This window comes from Heterodontus francisci, chromosome 15 (genome assembly GCF_036365525.1).
Source record: "Heterodontus francisci isolate sHetFra1 chromosome 15, sHetFra1.hap1, whole genome shotgun sequence".
In the NCBI taxonomy this organism is placed as follows: domain Eukaryota; kingdom Metazoa; phylum Chordata; class Chondrichthyes; order Heterodontiformes; family Heterodontidae; genus Heterodontus; species Heterodontus francisci.
The window spans coordinates 69,934,392-69,950,204 of NC_090385.1; positions in this window are offsets into that span (position 1 = coordinate 69,934,392).

Consider the following 15,813-nt stretch of genomic DNA (forward strand, 5'->3'; position numbering starts at 1 on the left):
ACCAGTGGCGGGAGGGCCTCCACCACACTGGGAGGTCGCCCAGTAAAAAAAGGGCCTCCTCCATGCCCAATCTGTGGCTTACGGAGGCCCCTGGCAGCAAAGCCATCACTCCACTAACCCTCCGCCCTCAAAGACCACCATCTCCTCCCTTCCCCTCACCGGGGCCTGCTTGACTGGCCCTGGCAACCTTGACACACTTACTTTGGGTTCAGGACTCCAGCGCTGGGCCTGGTCCCAGGCCTGGTGTAGTACCAGCAGTTGCCACCGCTCCCAGTGGAGTTGCTGATACTACTGAGCTGCCGGTTCTCCAATTGGCTAGCAGCTCTTGGAGGCAGGATCCCTGTCCTGAAAGGGACAGGGACCATGGCGCTGGCAGTTAATTGCCATTGAATTATGCCAGGGAGGCTTTGAGTGACTGAGGCGGGTCTCCCCTTGCCTTTTTGACCAGTCGTTGGGACCCCTGCTAACTCCACTAAATTCAGAACGGAGTGTTTTGAAGTCTGCAAGAAGATGGCACAAGCTGACATAGTTTGATGATGTAAGTGTTTGTCTTCTTTTGAAATGCAAGCAGAGTTTTTCTGTGCTTTCTAGTATCAGGTTTTTTCAATTTCACCAAGCAACAACTTGCAAGGAGGTAGTGATTTGAGGGACCCTGAGTGTTTAATTAGCTTGGTAGTCCTGGAATGTGTGACCAGGAAAAGAAGAAAAGTAAGGTGTTCTGTTACTCTGTGTGTGTATGATAATGATCTAAAGACATCTGCAGGATCCAAGATGATGGAAATTTACTGAAAAGGTTTAAGAAAGGTGGATGATGTCACGGTGGGATTTAATGCCATGGCATAAACAAAAAACCCAACTTATCATTGGACCATTATAACTTAAGGCAGATTTTGATAGGACAGTACACCCTGTCAACAGAACATCTATCTCCACTTTGGAAAGAAAAATATAAAGATTGTTGCAAAGAATGACTTGGCACTGCATTCAAGCAACTTGGTTAGTTGCTAAAGAGTATGATCACTGTGTGATCATATGTGTAATGTCTTATAACGTGTTTGTGTCGAACAGGTGTATTGTATTGATAACGGGTGTATTGTATTGTGGAACAGAGACTACTTTCCAGTAGAGAAGGAGAAGGTCATATAGGTGTGAAAATAGATGGGACTTCGTCTGCTTGAGCAGGTTGGCTGGGATTCCATCCTTGTCGGTTGCCCTTCTGTTCGCGAGGCGGTCTATGGCCTTCTCGAGGGTTCTTCATCTAACTCATCCATGACAGGAAGTTGAGGGTGAGTGCCGAGAGCAGACTGGGAAATGTCCGGCTCACAGAGTACAACTCATAGTTGTGTTCAGCCCAGCGCAACATCTGTTTATGAAGACAAAGACACCTTACGTCCTGATCAGAGAACTCCACTACGCTGTTGATGCTGTGCGAGTTGCTCACACGGAAATTCAGCTATAAAGACTCATGGACTGTCTCTCTCTGCCTGTAGCTTGTTCCCCTTGACTATAAGCATCACGAAAACTGTGGTCATGGGACAAGATGTTGCACCTCCACTCCTGATCACACTAAATAACATCCCACTGGAAGTGGTTAGCAAATTCTGGTACCTTGCATCCACGGTGAGAAACAATCAGTCCCTTAATGCAGATCTCAATGCACGCATAGGGAAAGCAGCTACCACCTTTGGCTGACTCGCAAAACGCGACTGGGATAACATCAAGCTGACCCTTAGGACCAAGCTGTTAGTTTATAAGGCCTGTTTTCTCAGCACCTTGTTGTATGGCTGTGAAACATGGCCGACTTACAGCTACATGGAAAAGAAGCTCGATAATTTCCATCTTCGCTGTCTGCGGCACATTATGGGTATATCCTGGCAGGGCAAAATCACAAATGTGGCAGTCCTATCAAAGGCAGAACTTCCAAGTGTGTTGGCACTAATCAAACAGAGGGGATGTCGGTGGATCAGACACGTGTCGCAGGATGGAAGATGATAGCATACACAAGGACCTTCTGTATGGTCAGGTAGCCGGGGCCAGACGACCGGTGGGGCACCCAAAGCTTCGCTTCAAGGATGCTTGCAAGCATGACATGAAGGCCCTAAATATCAACTATTGCACCTGGTCGTCACTAGATGGTGAAAGAGGGAAATGGCGACACATCCTGTAGACTGGTGTGCACTACCATGGTGCTTAGTTGCAACAGCAGCTTGGCAGACGACCAGTTGCTATAGCAGCTTGGCTACAGCTGCCAACATCAAAAACAACAACAACTCACAGCGTCATTTGGCAGCTTCACATGCAGCACTTGTGGCAGACCCTATCTCTCAAGATTGGCCTTCACAGCCATCAGCAAAGATGCACCAAGAGATTGTTTGCTGCGTGCCCATCATCTTTCATAGCTGGAAGAATGCCAACTGAACCAACCGAACTGAACTGATGTATTGTTAACTGGTATTCCTACCAAACCTGGCAAAGACATTAGTGTTTAATTTAGGCTTTGCGTGTTGTCTCATTATTTCTCATAATTGTTGTGTCCGAACCGTAGAGTATCCTGTCAACGGTAGAAGAATTGCAGAATTTCACTCATCCAATTTGCTTTGAACTAACCCATTATATTACAGTCTATTTATAGCTCCATTGTACAGAGTCAAAAGTCAATCACAATATTCCCTTCAAAAAATATAAGCATTATAGTGGATAATTGGAATGAAAATTAGTATTCCTTTACTGTTTGGTTTATTTTAGTGGAACTTAATAATATTGCTTTGCAATAAATTTGAAAACTTGTAGCGGGGGAAGTTGTTAAAACAAATTGGGCTTTAATTTGGTCTGTTAGTTTCAGCAAAAGGTAGGTACTTAGAGTAGAATTACATTGATAGAAATGACTGTCAAAATGAAACAAATATTTAACATAGTGTTGGATTCATTGGTACTGATATTTCTTGGAGCTTCTCCTGCTTTGCCAGAATTCCTTTAGCAGATGTTAAATCTTGTGTACTTGTGTAGACGGTGCTTCTATCAAAGGTACATCCCCAATAATTCTCTCATAGTGCGCAAGGGGCTTTAAAAAAAACAGCTTCACTCACAGAAATCAAAGCCCACTTTAGTTTGATGCAACTGATACAGATTTCTGTTGGTTCCTCTGTACCTGATGTCCAATAGAGGGACCAAGCCATTCAATTCAATCACAGATACCGATAGGATTTGTTTCAATATGTGTCTGGCTTGCAGCTATTATCTAAATCTATGTTCCAGTCACTTTTTTGAAGGTACCTGTTACCTTAATCTTGTTCAAGTCTTTGAAGGTGAAAACTCAGGCTAGATTACTTCCATAGCTGATAAGAAAAGGGAAAAAAACCTGATAACTCAGAATATTATTTGTATCACAGCTAGGCATAACAGTTGTGAACTGTTTATTAAGTAAGCTAAGTTACTGCAAGAAAGTTATTCCACCACTATTATTTCTTCATTGCTTTAGTTTACTAAATATGGTTGGCAGTTAAAGCAAATGACAAAGTCTAGTATAAAACCAGAAAATGCTGGAAATACCCCACAGGTCAGGCAGCATCTGTGGAGAAAGAAACAGAGTTAACGCTTCAGGCCAATGAGCATTGCATCTATTCTGATGATGTAACCTTCCATACCAGAGCTTCATATAGGTTGTCCCTTTTCCTCAACTGAGGATTCTCCCCACGATGGTTGACAGGGCTCTTTCCCATGTCCGTCCCATTTCCTGCACTTCAGCTCTCACCCCTTTCTGTCCTTCCCAGAACCATGATAGGGCTCCACTTGTCCTCATCCTCCGTCCCACCAGCTTCTGTATTCAACGGATCATCCTCTGCTATTTCTGCCACCTCCAACATGATGCCACCACCCCTCCTTCCCCTCCCCTTTCAGTATTCCGAAGGGATCGTTCCCTCTGCGACACCCTGGCGCACGCCTCAATCAGCCCTTTTACTGCTTCTCTCAATACTGTCCAAGGCCCCAAACACTCAATACAGATGAAACAACAACTTATATTTATATAGTGCCTTTAATGTAATAAGATGTCCCAAGAGACTTTACAGGAGCATTATAAAGCAAAGTATGACACCAAGCCACAAAAAAAGATATTAGCTAGTGTTACGGCCACAGTGAGGAGGGGGCCATAGTCGCCCCTCTTGCCCTTCCTCTTATTTGACCACAAAAGGGTTTATTCCTTTAAAATAGTGTTTGTGCTTAACACCTCAGTGAGTGTTTTACCTTTTACCTTTAATGTGATCATGAAAGAACCAATCGGATAGGTTTTTGTGAGTTTAAACAAGAAAGAGGTAAGTTTATTATGCTCAACAAGCTAAACCCGATCTCAAATAATAAAAAAAAAATCCTATATATTCACACACACATTCACACGAGGATCACACACACAAATAGATTACAAAGTGGAAAGTAGGTTTTTTGGTTGAATAGAAGTCCAGAATAAATAAAAGTTAAATACATATTCTGAGATTGGATGATTTGGTGATCTTCCAGCTCAAGTTTTATTCTTGAAGGCTTTGGCCAGTCAAAGTGCACTTTGTGATTGGCCTGCTTTGCTCAGGGTTATTTTGGACGCAGAATTGTAGATGGCTTTCTTCCCCTGGTCTCTGGCTGCAGCAGTCTATAGGCTTGGAGGGTCCACATTGCAGACAGTTTTCAAACTTGATGTTTTCTAAAGAGAGAGAAAGAGAGGCACACAGCCTTCTCTGCTGCTGCACACTCGGTTACTGCTTATCTCTTGCCTGTGTCACAAAACTCCCAGTTTTTTCAGAGGTGGACAGATGGTCACATAACTGCCTCAGGGTATTCTCTGGAACCTTCGAATCAGATACAAGGTGTAATGAGTTCTTTATGTTGTCTATTGCAACATAAATGAGATGGGTGGAGTCAAGTTGGTTGAAGATCTCTAACAGGTTTATTACAGCTAAGCTATTATACAGTCCAGAGCTAAATATTTACAGAACCATACTCTGGGTGTTACAGTTGCAGAGTGATGCTGGCTTCGAATCAGATGACTATGGTATGCTACTTAGCTCATTAGCAGACTAAGATCTTAAAGGGCCATCACTCTTAAAGGCAATCATACAACATCCCCTTTCTTTCCAAAGATAAGTCATGTATGCTACAAGTAAGAAACATATAACATTGGATAACATCAAAATTATTTACACATGGATAGACATTATGGAATTTGTACATGCAGAACCTTCAGAGACCACATGTTGTTTTAATAGTTTGACAACCCTTGCTCGGAGAATTTGCGTCTCAGCTGTTGCTGTTTTTCTGAGGTTTCTCCCTCTCTATATTCCGTTTCTATTGCTCTGCCTTCAGACTTCTAGTATACTCTGTTGCTTTTCTCAAGATGACCACTTTTGAGGTCTTGTCATTCTTGGAAAGTTCCAGCACCTCATCTCGAAGACCCAACAGACATTTCTTCAATTCATTCCTCCTCTGCCTCTTGAGGACATTGCATGTCCTTCGCCTCTCCTCATCCACCACGTATGAAGGCTTGGGACTCAAGGTCGAGAGCTTGTTGGGGGAGGAGTACTTGGTCTCATGGAGGTACTTGTGCATTCTGGCTTGTTGTGATGCTGGTGGTTCTCTACAGAACAGAGATGAAGGCGCAGGATAGCTGTGCTGTTGCTGGCTTTCCAGACTGCACCATTTAATGCTGGCCAGAGTCTGCGAGCGGGTTCCGGTCATTGGGGATTTCCCCTTGGCAATGCTCCCCACTGCCAGCCTTTGCTTCTCAGTAGTGACAACATTAATCTCTTCTTCTGAGTCACTGGAGCACAAAGAGACATTGCCTGTTGACGGAGAACTTTCACCATCTGATTTTGGATCTTTATCCTCTTGTTGTGGTGTCTCTGAGAAGAGGCTGAAACGCTCCAAACCAGAACCACTGAGATCCTGGAGGAGCTGTGACTCAATGTGGGTAATCTTGGTCCCTTCTGTTGTAATTGGTACCTTGGTGACCTCGTGGATAGTTATGATGTTAAGGTCCCTACATGCTAGTAGTCCTGCAACAGCTGGTCCGCTTGTGTCTACCAGGGAGAATATTTGTGGTTTTCATGCTGACTTGCCATATCTGCATTGCATTGTAAGTGTGCCACTGCAAGGGATGGATGACCCTTTGTATGCAGATAACTTTGCAGTTGTCGGTTGTATCATTGGTTTCCAACAACTCGGGAACATATTGTTATGATAGTGCTTCTATATTTTTAAGGTTTTTCTGAGGACTTATATTTAAATTGTGAAGATTTTATAAATGCTGGGCTTTGTGTTTTTTTAAAAAAAGAGATCATCGGAAGTCTTTTGGACTTGGTTTGTAAACAACCCTTACTGTAAGTCACCTGTCTTCAGATAAGTACCCAGTGGGGTTTTTTGACCTAGGGAAGAAGTTTACAGAGAAGTGACAGGTCAAGATTTATAGGAGTCAGGAGGCTTGACTCTTGAGATATTGTTTTGGTGTCACTTTGGACAGTCAGTTGGCATATGGACAGTGTTTTGAAAAGGAGTTAAAAAATCAACCTGCCAAGGACAAACCCCCAAATCAGCCTTTTCCAGCTCTTTGAAAAGCCTGCCAGTTTTTCCATCTCTTTGAGAAGCTGTTAGAATCGAGTGCAAGAAATAAAGAAATTGATGCTGCATTCATTCTGAAACGCCTGCCTGAAACCCCTGTTGCCGCATTTCTCCTGAGATGCTGGAAAAACCTGCCAGATAAATCCTTGATGCTGCCTGAACAAATTGATCCAGAAAAGGATCCCAGTGACCCATCATTACACAGGAACCAGAGAAAAAAAGGGACATCTGACATCTTTCCATATCTTCTCTTTTTTCCTTCAAGAATTAGCAAGTATTTGGCCAAAGTGTTCTTTTTTGTTTTGTTTTTTGCAACAGAGCTCTAAAGAGAAAACCTCTTTATTTTTTGGTTAATTGATGTGTGTGTGTGTTTGTGTGAGGGGCTAAGGTAAAAGAGGAACTTTCATTTTTCAATCTGTGTATTAATGCTTTGTTTTGTTACTGGTTAAATCTTGTTTTATAATAAACTGATAATTTTGTTGTTTAGTAAAGAAACCTGGTTGGTGTATTTTATTCTGGGATAAAGCGTAGAGTATATGATGGACCACATCAGTATCTTGGAAAACATTTAAATATATGTTGTAACCTGTTGAGAAGTGGAGCTAGAAATGACAGTGCACTTCCCTTGCCTCGGTTGTAACAACATCCATCAGGATTCGGACTGGTAGGATATTTGCACTAGGTCCAGTGTCAATCTTAATCGTGAGTGTATGGTTGCCAACTTTCTTTGGGCACATGATGTTCATAGTGGCAAAAGCTTCCAGTGGTTTGACTTCATCAACATGATGTGTCAGGTCCACAATGGGAAACATCTGATCATCTTCTGGCTGAGCAGCACTTCTCTTTGGGCCTTGTCTTAGGTCTGTACCGCTGTGGACTATGTGTATTGGCTTACGTTTACACAGGTCTCTGGATCTCTCCATGCTGCTATTGCCCTGTTGCTGAGGCTGTCTTCTGTTTGCTTGTGCCCTACTGTGACTTCTGGCTGTATCTTTGGGCTCTGTGTCCTTTTGCACCACACATCTTGCACAGGTCCTGAAATGCAGGACAGTTTTGTGGTGAGTGTGACCAACCACAATTACCACACAGCTTGCTTGCTCTTTTCAACCTGGTTATCGTGCCAATACTATTAGCTGCACCTACTGCTTGCTGCTGCTGTTGTCCAGCAACAATGGCTTCATATTTCCTGCCATCTTTTAGTAGCACATTGATGCTGTGACTTTCGTTTTCCCCACTTCAATGGGTGTGGAGACAATCACCAGCTCCATTAGTCGCTTTGACATCTCAGTTTCTGAAAAATCGCATTTGTTTCCCTTACTACAGCATCTACTGGCAAACTGGTCTATTGATTCCTGTGGCTGTTACCTGTAGAACATCAATTCCAGGCAGTGAATTCTAAAATTCACTCATATCCAGAGCTGATCCCCTAGCACTTTCCATATCTTTGCAGAATTGTTCTGGTCTTCTTCAGATAAACCAGAGATATTGATTCTGTGAAATCCCTCATTTCCAACTGCTATTAGTATTTTTACAGCCTGTTTCTCTGGTTCTACAGTCGCTTGGTCAGTGAAGCATAATTGCATTCTTTGTTTAAAAAGTTTGAACTCAGATAGGATAGCTATGGCCTTCCAGTTCATGCTGGGAAATTTGGTATCCATCTTTCTGCTGTTATTTCATTTTAAAACTTGCTTTAAGACTTGTTCTATGACTCTGCCATGTTTCCCCTTTCAGAAACTCTCTGTTATTTAGACTAGCTGCTTTATGGAGAGGACTACATGTTTTATAGTGCTCTATGTTTATCTTGCTTGTAGCATTTAAGATGGTTTGTTTACACAGTTGTTCATTAAGCAGTTCAATGGCTTTTTTGCAAAAGTTTGTTTATGTTCTTCACACTCAAGTGGTTTAATGGTATTTTTATAGCCGTGGTTTCATGAACGGAACCACTTCTTCATGCTTGAGTGATGTAATGAGTTTTTAAACTTTAGTTGTGTGGATGATGGATCTGCAGTGATTGGAGGATTCCTGTGCATTTTGCTATCGGGCACGTCCTATAATGACCTCAATCAGCTTGGGAAAGGAGTTGGGTCTCCCTTTTTTTCCCACATGTACCTTTTAAAAAAAAAATCAACTTTTAAGCACATCAGAGCTCTTTCTTTTTAACTGGCATTCCTCGGCTGCTAGCACAATGACTCACCCGATTTACTTGCAACCTATCGTTCTGTGCTCTGTTTTCCACAGCTGGAGATAAGTTCCTTTTTTCTTTCTACTGGTTGGGCCAGTATTTATCTCTTTTGGCTGTAAGAAGGGTAGTTTTACTGTTTTACCTGTGGTCTTCAATCTTGGATTTTGCCTTCTCACCACAGCTGCCACCATGTAATGAGTTCTATATGTTACCTGACACAACATAAATGATATGCGTGGAGTCCAGTTGGTTGAAGATCTCTCATAGGTTTATTACAGCTAAACTATTATACAGTACAGAGCTAACTATTTATAGAACCTTACTCTGGGTGTCACAGTTACAGAGTGATTCTGGCTTTGAGTCACTTGACTACATTTTGGTACTTAGCTCATTAGCATATTAAGATCTTAAAGGGACATCACTCTTAAAGGCAATCATACAACACAAGGTTCAGAATTGGCTCCACAGGTCCCAAGATGCCAATATTTACACTCGGAGGGGTTTGCTCTTTCAAAGTCAATGGTCTGAATTTTACAGACCCGTCAACGTCAGGAGTCATGGTGGAGGGCTGGAAAATGCCTCCGGCAGAGGGCCGCCACACACCCCTTCGCCAGGAAGACCCGGCTTGAAACTGCCAGCAGCGGCAAGGCCTCATGCCCCCCCCCCTGCCCCTAAAGTCAGCTGCTTGGCGACTAGAGCCCCATTTCAATATGTAAATTAATTAAAATTAATTAATTAATTACTGTTGTGCTCCCGACGTCTGTCCCAGAGTGATCTTCGTGCCGCTGGCCAACACTCCCGTGCCTTCAGATCCCTAACAGAGGCGGAACACTGGTGGGGAGGGGGAAGCAGGTAGGTTTCTCAGTGCGGGGGTGGGGGAATGGGGTCAAAGTAATCTCATTGGTGTAGGGGATGGTGGGAAGGGTTATAGTTTAAAGTTTATGTACTTTGGGGGGGAAGGTCAGGTGGACAAGGTAAGTATTATTTTTTGGGTGAAGAGAGCAAGAAATTAATTTAAATGTTAATGGGGGTGGGAGAGGGCAGAATAAAAGCATTGAATTTTTTAAATAAAATTTTTCTTTAAATATTTAAGTTGAAAATTAGGACTCGAACCGCTTTAAAAATGGCATCAGAGCCTGCGCACAGGCAGCTGACACCATTACCGGGGTGGGTTCGACAGCCCGCCCCTCCATGTCATCAGGTGGGGGGGTGGTCTGCCCCAGCTACTTAAATGAGCTGGCGCACTGAATATCGCGGCAGCTCCACAATGTGTGGCCCACACAGGCGGGCCGCCATTGTTTTCGTCCGCCGTCGCTTGCGCGGCGGAAGTATAAATTCCAGCCCAATGTGTCAAGATTGCCTTGACTGCCATACTCATAGTAATGAAGCAATCCTAGGTAATTCAATTACTTGCAGCAAGTCATTGTTCTGGGTTCAGGACTTTTCAGACTTCTGGGTCCGGTTGGGCCTTGGAATATGCAAAGGTGTTTCAGATGTAAATTGCGGTGGCCATCTTGGCTGCCCGTTTTTTTAAAAGTTAACTGTAGGATTTTATCCATTAACATTCCAATGCAAGTTTCCAACTGATTAATTCATATTTCTCATTTGGCATATAGTGTTTCCTTGACAGTAGGATGACCAAAAGCTAGGTCAAAGAGGTAGGTTTTAAGGAGTGTCTTAAGGGAGGAAAGTGGGGTGGAGAGGTGTAGGGAGGGTATTCCAGAACTTGGGGCCTAGGCAACTGAAGGCGTGACCACTAATGGTGGAGTGATTAAAATCAGTGATGCACAAAAGGCCAGTAATAGAGGAACGCAAATATCTTGGAGGGTTGTGGGGCTGGAAGAGATTACAGAGATAGGGAGCAGTGATGCCATGGAGGGATTTGAAAACAAGGATGAGAATTTTAAAATCAAAACATTGCTTGACTGGGAGCCAATGTAGGTCAGCAAGGACAGGTTATAGGGGAATGGGACTTGGTGAGAGTTAAGACACGGGCAGCAGAGTTTTGGATGAACTGAAGTTTATGGAGAGTAGAATGTGGGAGACCAGCCAGGAGTGTGTTGGAATAGTTAAGTCTAGAGGTAATGAAGGCATGAATGAGAGTTTCAGCAGCAGGTGCACTGAGACGAGGTGAAAACAGGCAATGTTATGGGAGGTGGAAATAGGTGGACTTAGTGATGGCATGAATATGAGGTTGGACGCTCATCTCGGGGTCATGGTTGTGAACAGACTGGCTTAATCTCAGACTGTTGCCAGGGAGAGGAAATTGAAGGAAATTTCTGCTCATCCAGTCCTGGATATTGGATAAGCAGTCTGATAATTTATCAACAGTGGAGGAGTCGAGAGAGGTGGTGGTGAGGTAGAGCTGGATGTCGTCAGTGTACATGTGAAAACTAATACTGTGCTTTTGGATGATGTTGCCAAGGGGCAGCATGTAGAGGGGACCAATTTTAGACCCATAGGGGACACCAGAGGTAATGGTACAGGATTAGGAAGAGAAGCCAATGCAAGTGATTCTCTGGCTATGATTAGATAGATTAGAATGGAACCAGGTGAGAGCAGTCCCATCCAGCTGGACGACAGTAGAGAGGCATTGGAGGAGGATAGGGCAGTCAACTATGTCAAAGCCTGAAGACAGGTCGAGAAGGATGTGGAGGGAAAGTTTTTCATTGTCACAGTCACATAGGATGTCATTTGTTACTTTGATAAGAGCAGTTTTAGTATTGTGGCAGGGGCAGAAACCTTATTGGAGGGATTCAAACATTGAGTTCTGGGAAAGATGGGAATGGATTTGAAATGTGATAACATGTTTGAGGACTTTGGAGAGGAAAGAGAGTTTGGAGGTGGGATGGTAGTTTGCAAGGAGAGGGGTGATGATGGCAGATTTAAAGGAGAGAGGGACAACACCTGAAGAGAGAACCGTTTACAATATCAGCTAACATGGGGACCAGGAGGGGAAGTTGTGTGATCAGCAGTTTAGTGGGAATAGGATCAATGGAACAGGAGATGGCTCTCATGTACAAGGTGAGCTCAGAGAGATTATGAGGGGAAATAGGAGAGAAACTAAACATTACGAATTCAGGGCTAGGGCAGGGAAGTAGTGATTTACATGTACTTTGTTCAATTTAGTATACTGTATTTGCTGTTCATAATACAGTCTGCTCTACATTGGGGAGACCAAATGCAGATGGGGTTATCGTTTTGTGGAACACCTTCTTTCAGTTCACAACCTTAACCCCGAGCTTCCAGTTGCCTGTCATTTTAACTCTCCACCTTGCTCCCACTCTGACCTCTCTGTCCTTAGCCTCTTGCAATGAAGCTCAATGCAAGCTTGAGGAACAATACCTCATTGTTCTGTTAGGCACTATACAGCTTTCCGGACTCAACTTGGAGTTCAATAATTTCAGACTGCAACCTCTGCCCCCATTTTGTTTCCTTTCTCTTTGCTGGTTTTGGTTTTACTCTCCTGTTTTTTTTCTGTTTGCTTTTGGACGACAGATGTTCATCTTTCTGCCATTCACACCTCGTCTGGACACATCTTTCTTTTCCTTACCCATTGTCACTCCCTTTGGCCTTGTCATTTTATCTCTCCTGTCTTCCACCATTTTTAAAAATTCATTCATGGGAAGTGGGCATCGCTGGCTATGCCAGCATTTATTGCCTATCCCTAATTGCCCTTGAGAAGGTGGTGGTGAGCTGCCTTCTTGAACCGCTGCAGTCCATGTGGGGTTGGTACACCCACAGTGCTGTTAGGAAGAGAGTTCCAGGATTTTGACCCAGCGACACCGTATCACAGATCTTCCTTTTTCTTCCTTTTCCCACCTTCCTCCCTTTCACTTGCTTAAAACCTATTACACCTCTAACTTTTCCCAGTTCTGATGAAAGGATATCGACCTGAAACATTAACTCTGTTTCTCTTTCCACAGATGCTGCCCAACTGGTTGAGTGTTTCCAGCATTTTCTGTTTAATTTCAGATTTCTAGCATTCACAGCATTTTGCTCTTACGACGAAGTCTAGTATTGTGTTTTCTGTTGCCTTCCAAACAAAAGTAGGGTCAGAGAATAAAATCTATAAATAAACTGAAGAGGAGTCTCTGGACATGCAAAGGATTTAGCTAGATATCTGGGCAAGTGAAAGCCATAACTATCTGCAATTAAGAACAGTATATGAAGCCAAAAACTGAAATAATGGACAATTCAGCTGTGTTTAAAGCTCTTCTAAGGGTGCATATCTCTCAAAGAATGGATTAAAGTGCTTTAGTGCAAAGATTTATGTAAAAAAACTATTTAACTTATTGAGTCCATGTTAATGGACAATTATGTTTAAAATAATGTGTGCAGGGTTACACTGCTCAGGAGAATAATTGAAAAGGAAATCTTAAACTCCAAGTTAGGGCTGGCATCGTGATCTTAAAGAAAGCAATTGTTTTAAAGTATCGGTACAACAATAACAGAAGTGAATAGAGCAAGGTCATTTTCTGCCTAACTGAAGTGCGTCACCTGTTAAAAGAAAATCTGAAGGGACAGTTAAGCATTTGCAGTACATTGTTAGTGAAGGTCATAAAGTACGTTCTCTTTGCCATTGTAGCATGTATAATGTAATTTACATAACCCTGCTAACCCTGTTACTGTATTTTCAAATCTACCTTACGCTAAAATATCTCTGTCAGTAATGCATTTTTGTGTATGTAACTTTAACAACTATGACTTTCCTTCATCTCCATCACATTCTGTGTGACTATAATACAGTAACCTTTTCCTCTTGTGTAAATTGTGCAACCTTTTCTGGAGCTCCTATCAGGCTAAATTGCTGACATTGTCTTGACTCTATCTGTTATGGCACGAAAACGTACTAGGGTGAGTGGTGATTTTTTTTTTTTAATCCACTGGCTGGAAACCTAAATATTAAACTGGTGGAGATGAACCACTCAAACATTGCAAGCTTCAAACTCTGTCTACTGACCATGAGCACCAAGGCATATTCCCTGCCGCAGAGTGTACTGTTCAATGGTTTAATTGATCTGTGTTTGACTGTTAGTCTGTTTATCAATTGATGCTCACTGTGCTTAATGACTTAAGCCTGACAGAGGAGATAGAGATAGAGAACTTTCTGAAAAGAGCAGACAAAAACCTCTTTCAATAACACAGTTTAAAGAACTTTCTGGAACGATCTCCCTTGAAGGAATACAGTTACATTGCTGTCTCCCAGAGAACCACTGAATCAGCGTCCACCTCTTCAAACTGGAAGCCGAAGAATGACTGAGTTCAGCCTGAAGGCAGCCAATTCACCAACCTCCACAGACTGTATACCCCTTTTATTTCTCTGGACTCTAACTTGACCAAACTATCCTTCCCCACTCTGTAAGCTATTTGTGTATGTACGTGTACGTGAAAGTTTTATTATTTTTACTTAGATCGGTTTAAGTATAATAAAGTTAGCCTCTTTCTTTGGTTAAACTCAAGAAAATCTGTCCGATTGGCTCTTTTTATGATCACGGTGCATAAATAAGTAAACACTCACTGAATTATGAGAGAGGCAAGTAGGGGGACTTCCCTCCATATCCCCAGCAAATAAGTTTGCTCATCTCATTTCATTCCAGCAATTCTCATATGCCTAGGGTCCTGATGTATATTGAACTTCTGTCATTTTTGCAAAGTTTATATACTTCCTACCTAATTTGTTGAGCTTTCCAACATTTGAACTCATAAGTGACTCATGCTGATTGAAAATGTTAATGATCATTAATGCTGTGATTGACTTGGGTTTCTGTTCGCGCAATCAAATTCACATTCTCAGCAACTGACTATTTCCAAACTTTGATTCGGAACAGTACTTTTGCCTGCTTTCTCTCAGAGGAAAATATAGCTCTCGACATCTAGGAAATGTTGTCAAAGCCACATTTTAGAGGTTGAAATACACTTGCAACCCCATATGCAGCAACCTTAGAAACCTAACCCTTTATCCACTCAATCATCCTCATGATTCTAATAGTTTTCCATACCCTTTACAGCTTGGTTTCAAATTTTAATTTTAAAATTGGACGCAAAGGTTAACTCATATTTTGAATATGGGAGTGGCGCAGTGGTTAGCACCGCAGCCTCACAGCTCCAGCGACCCAGGTTCGGTTCTGGGTACTGCCTGTGTCGAGTTTGCAAGTTCTCCCTGTGTCCACGTGGGTTTCTGCCGGGTGCTCCGGTTTCCACCCACAGCCAAAGTCTTGCAGGTTGATAGGTATATTGGCCATTGTAAATTGCCCCTAGTAAAGGTAGGTGGTAGGAGAATTGAGTGAAGGTAGAGATGTGGTAGGGAATATGGGATTAATGTAGGATTAGCATAATCAATGCTTGGCACAGAATTGGTGGGCCGAAGGGCCTGTTTCAGTGCTGTATCTCTCTAATATGTGTACAATAGGTGGTCACTTCAATTAGAAAAAAATCACTTTGGGTTTTGCTGCCTACAACAGCAACAACTTGCATTTATATAGCCCCTTTAACTTAGTAAAATGTCACAAGGTGCCTCACAGGAATGCAATCGGTCTACAAATAGACGTGGGATTTAATGCTGAGATAATTCAGTAATATTCCAATTCCCAAGCTTCGAATTGTGCCATCTGGATGGCTAATCTCAGGAGATTGCAAATATCAGCAATGTCACTTTGTAGTGTATGGATATTTCAGGTTTATAATGTTTGTATGATGTCTGGATATCACTACATTAAATATGTGCATTTCATTGTGTAGTATGAATTTAGTCTGTGATTTTCCAGAGTTTTTTAAAAGTCCTTTATAATTCCTTCAATTGCCAACCTACCCAGTCCTCTTGTGAATATCTTTGAAAAGGTCAAAAGCACTTTTAATCCAATTTGTCACAAATCTCATTTGTAACTGGGGACAAGAAAGCAGAAATATAGCACTCAAGGGAGAAAGTATGACAAAACTGTAAGGAAATATCTCCAGAGATGCAACAGAAATGCTCAACTGTGTTTTTCTCAAACATCTTCAAAGTTAGCATGATTTTAAACCTGCAGTAA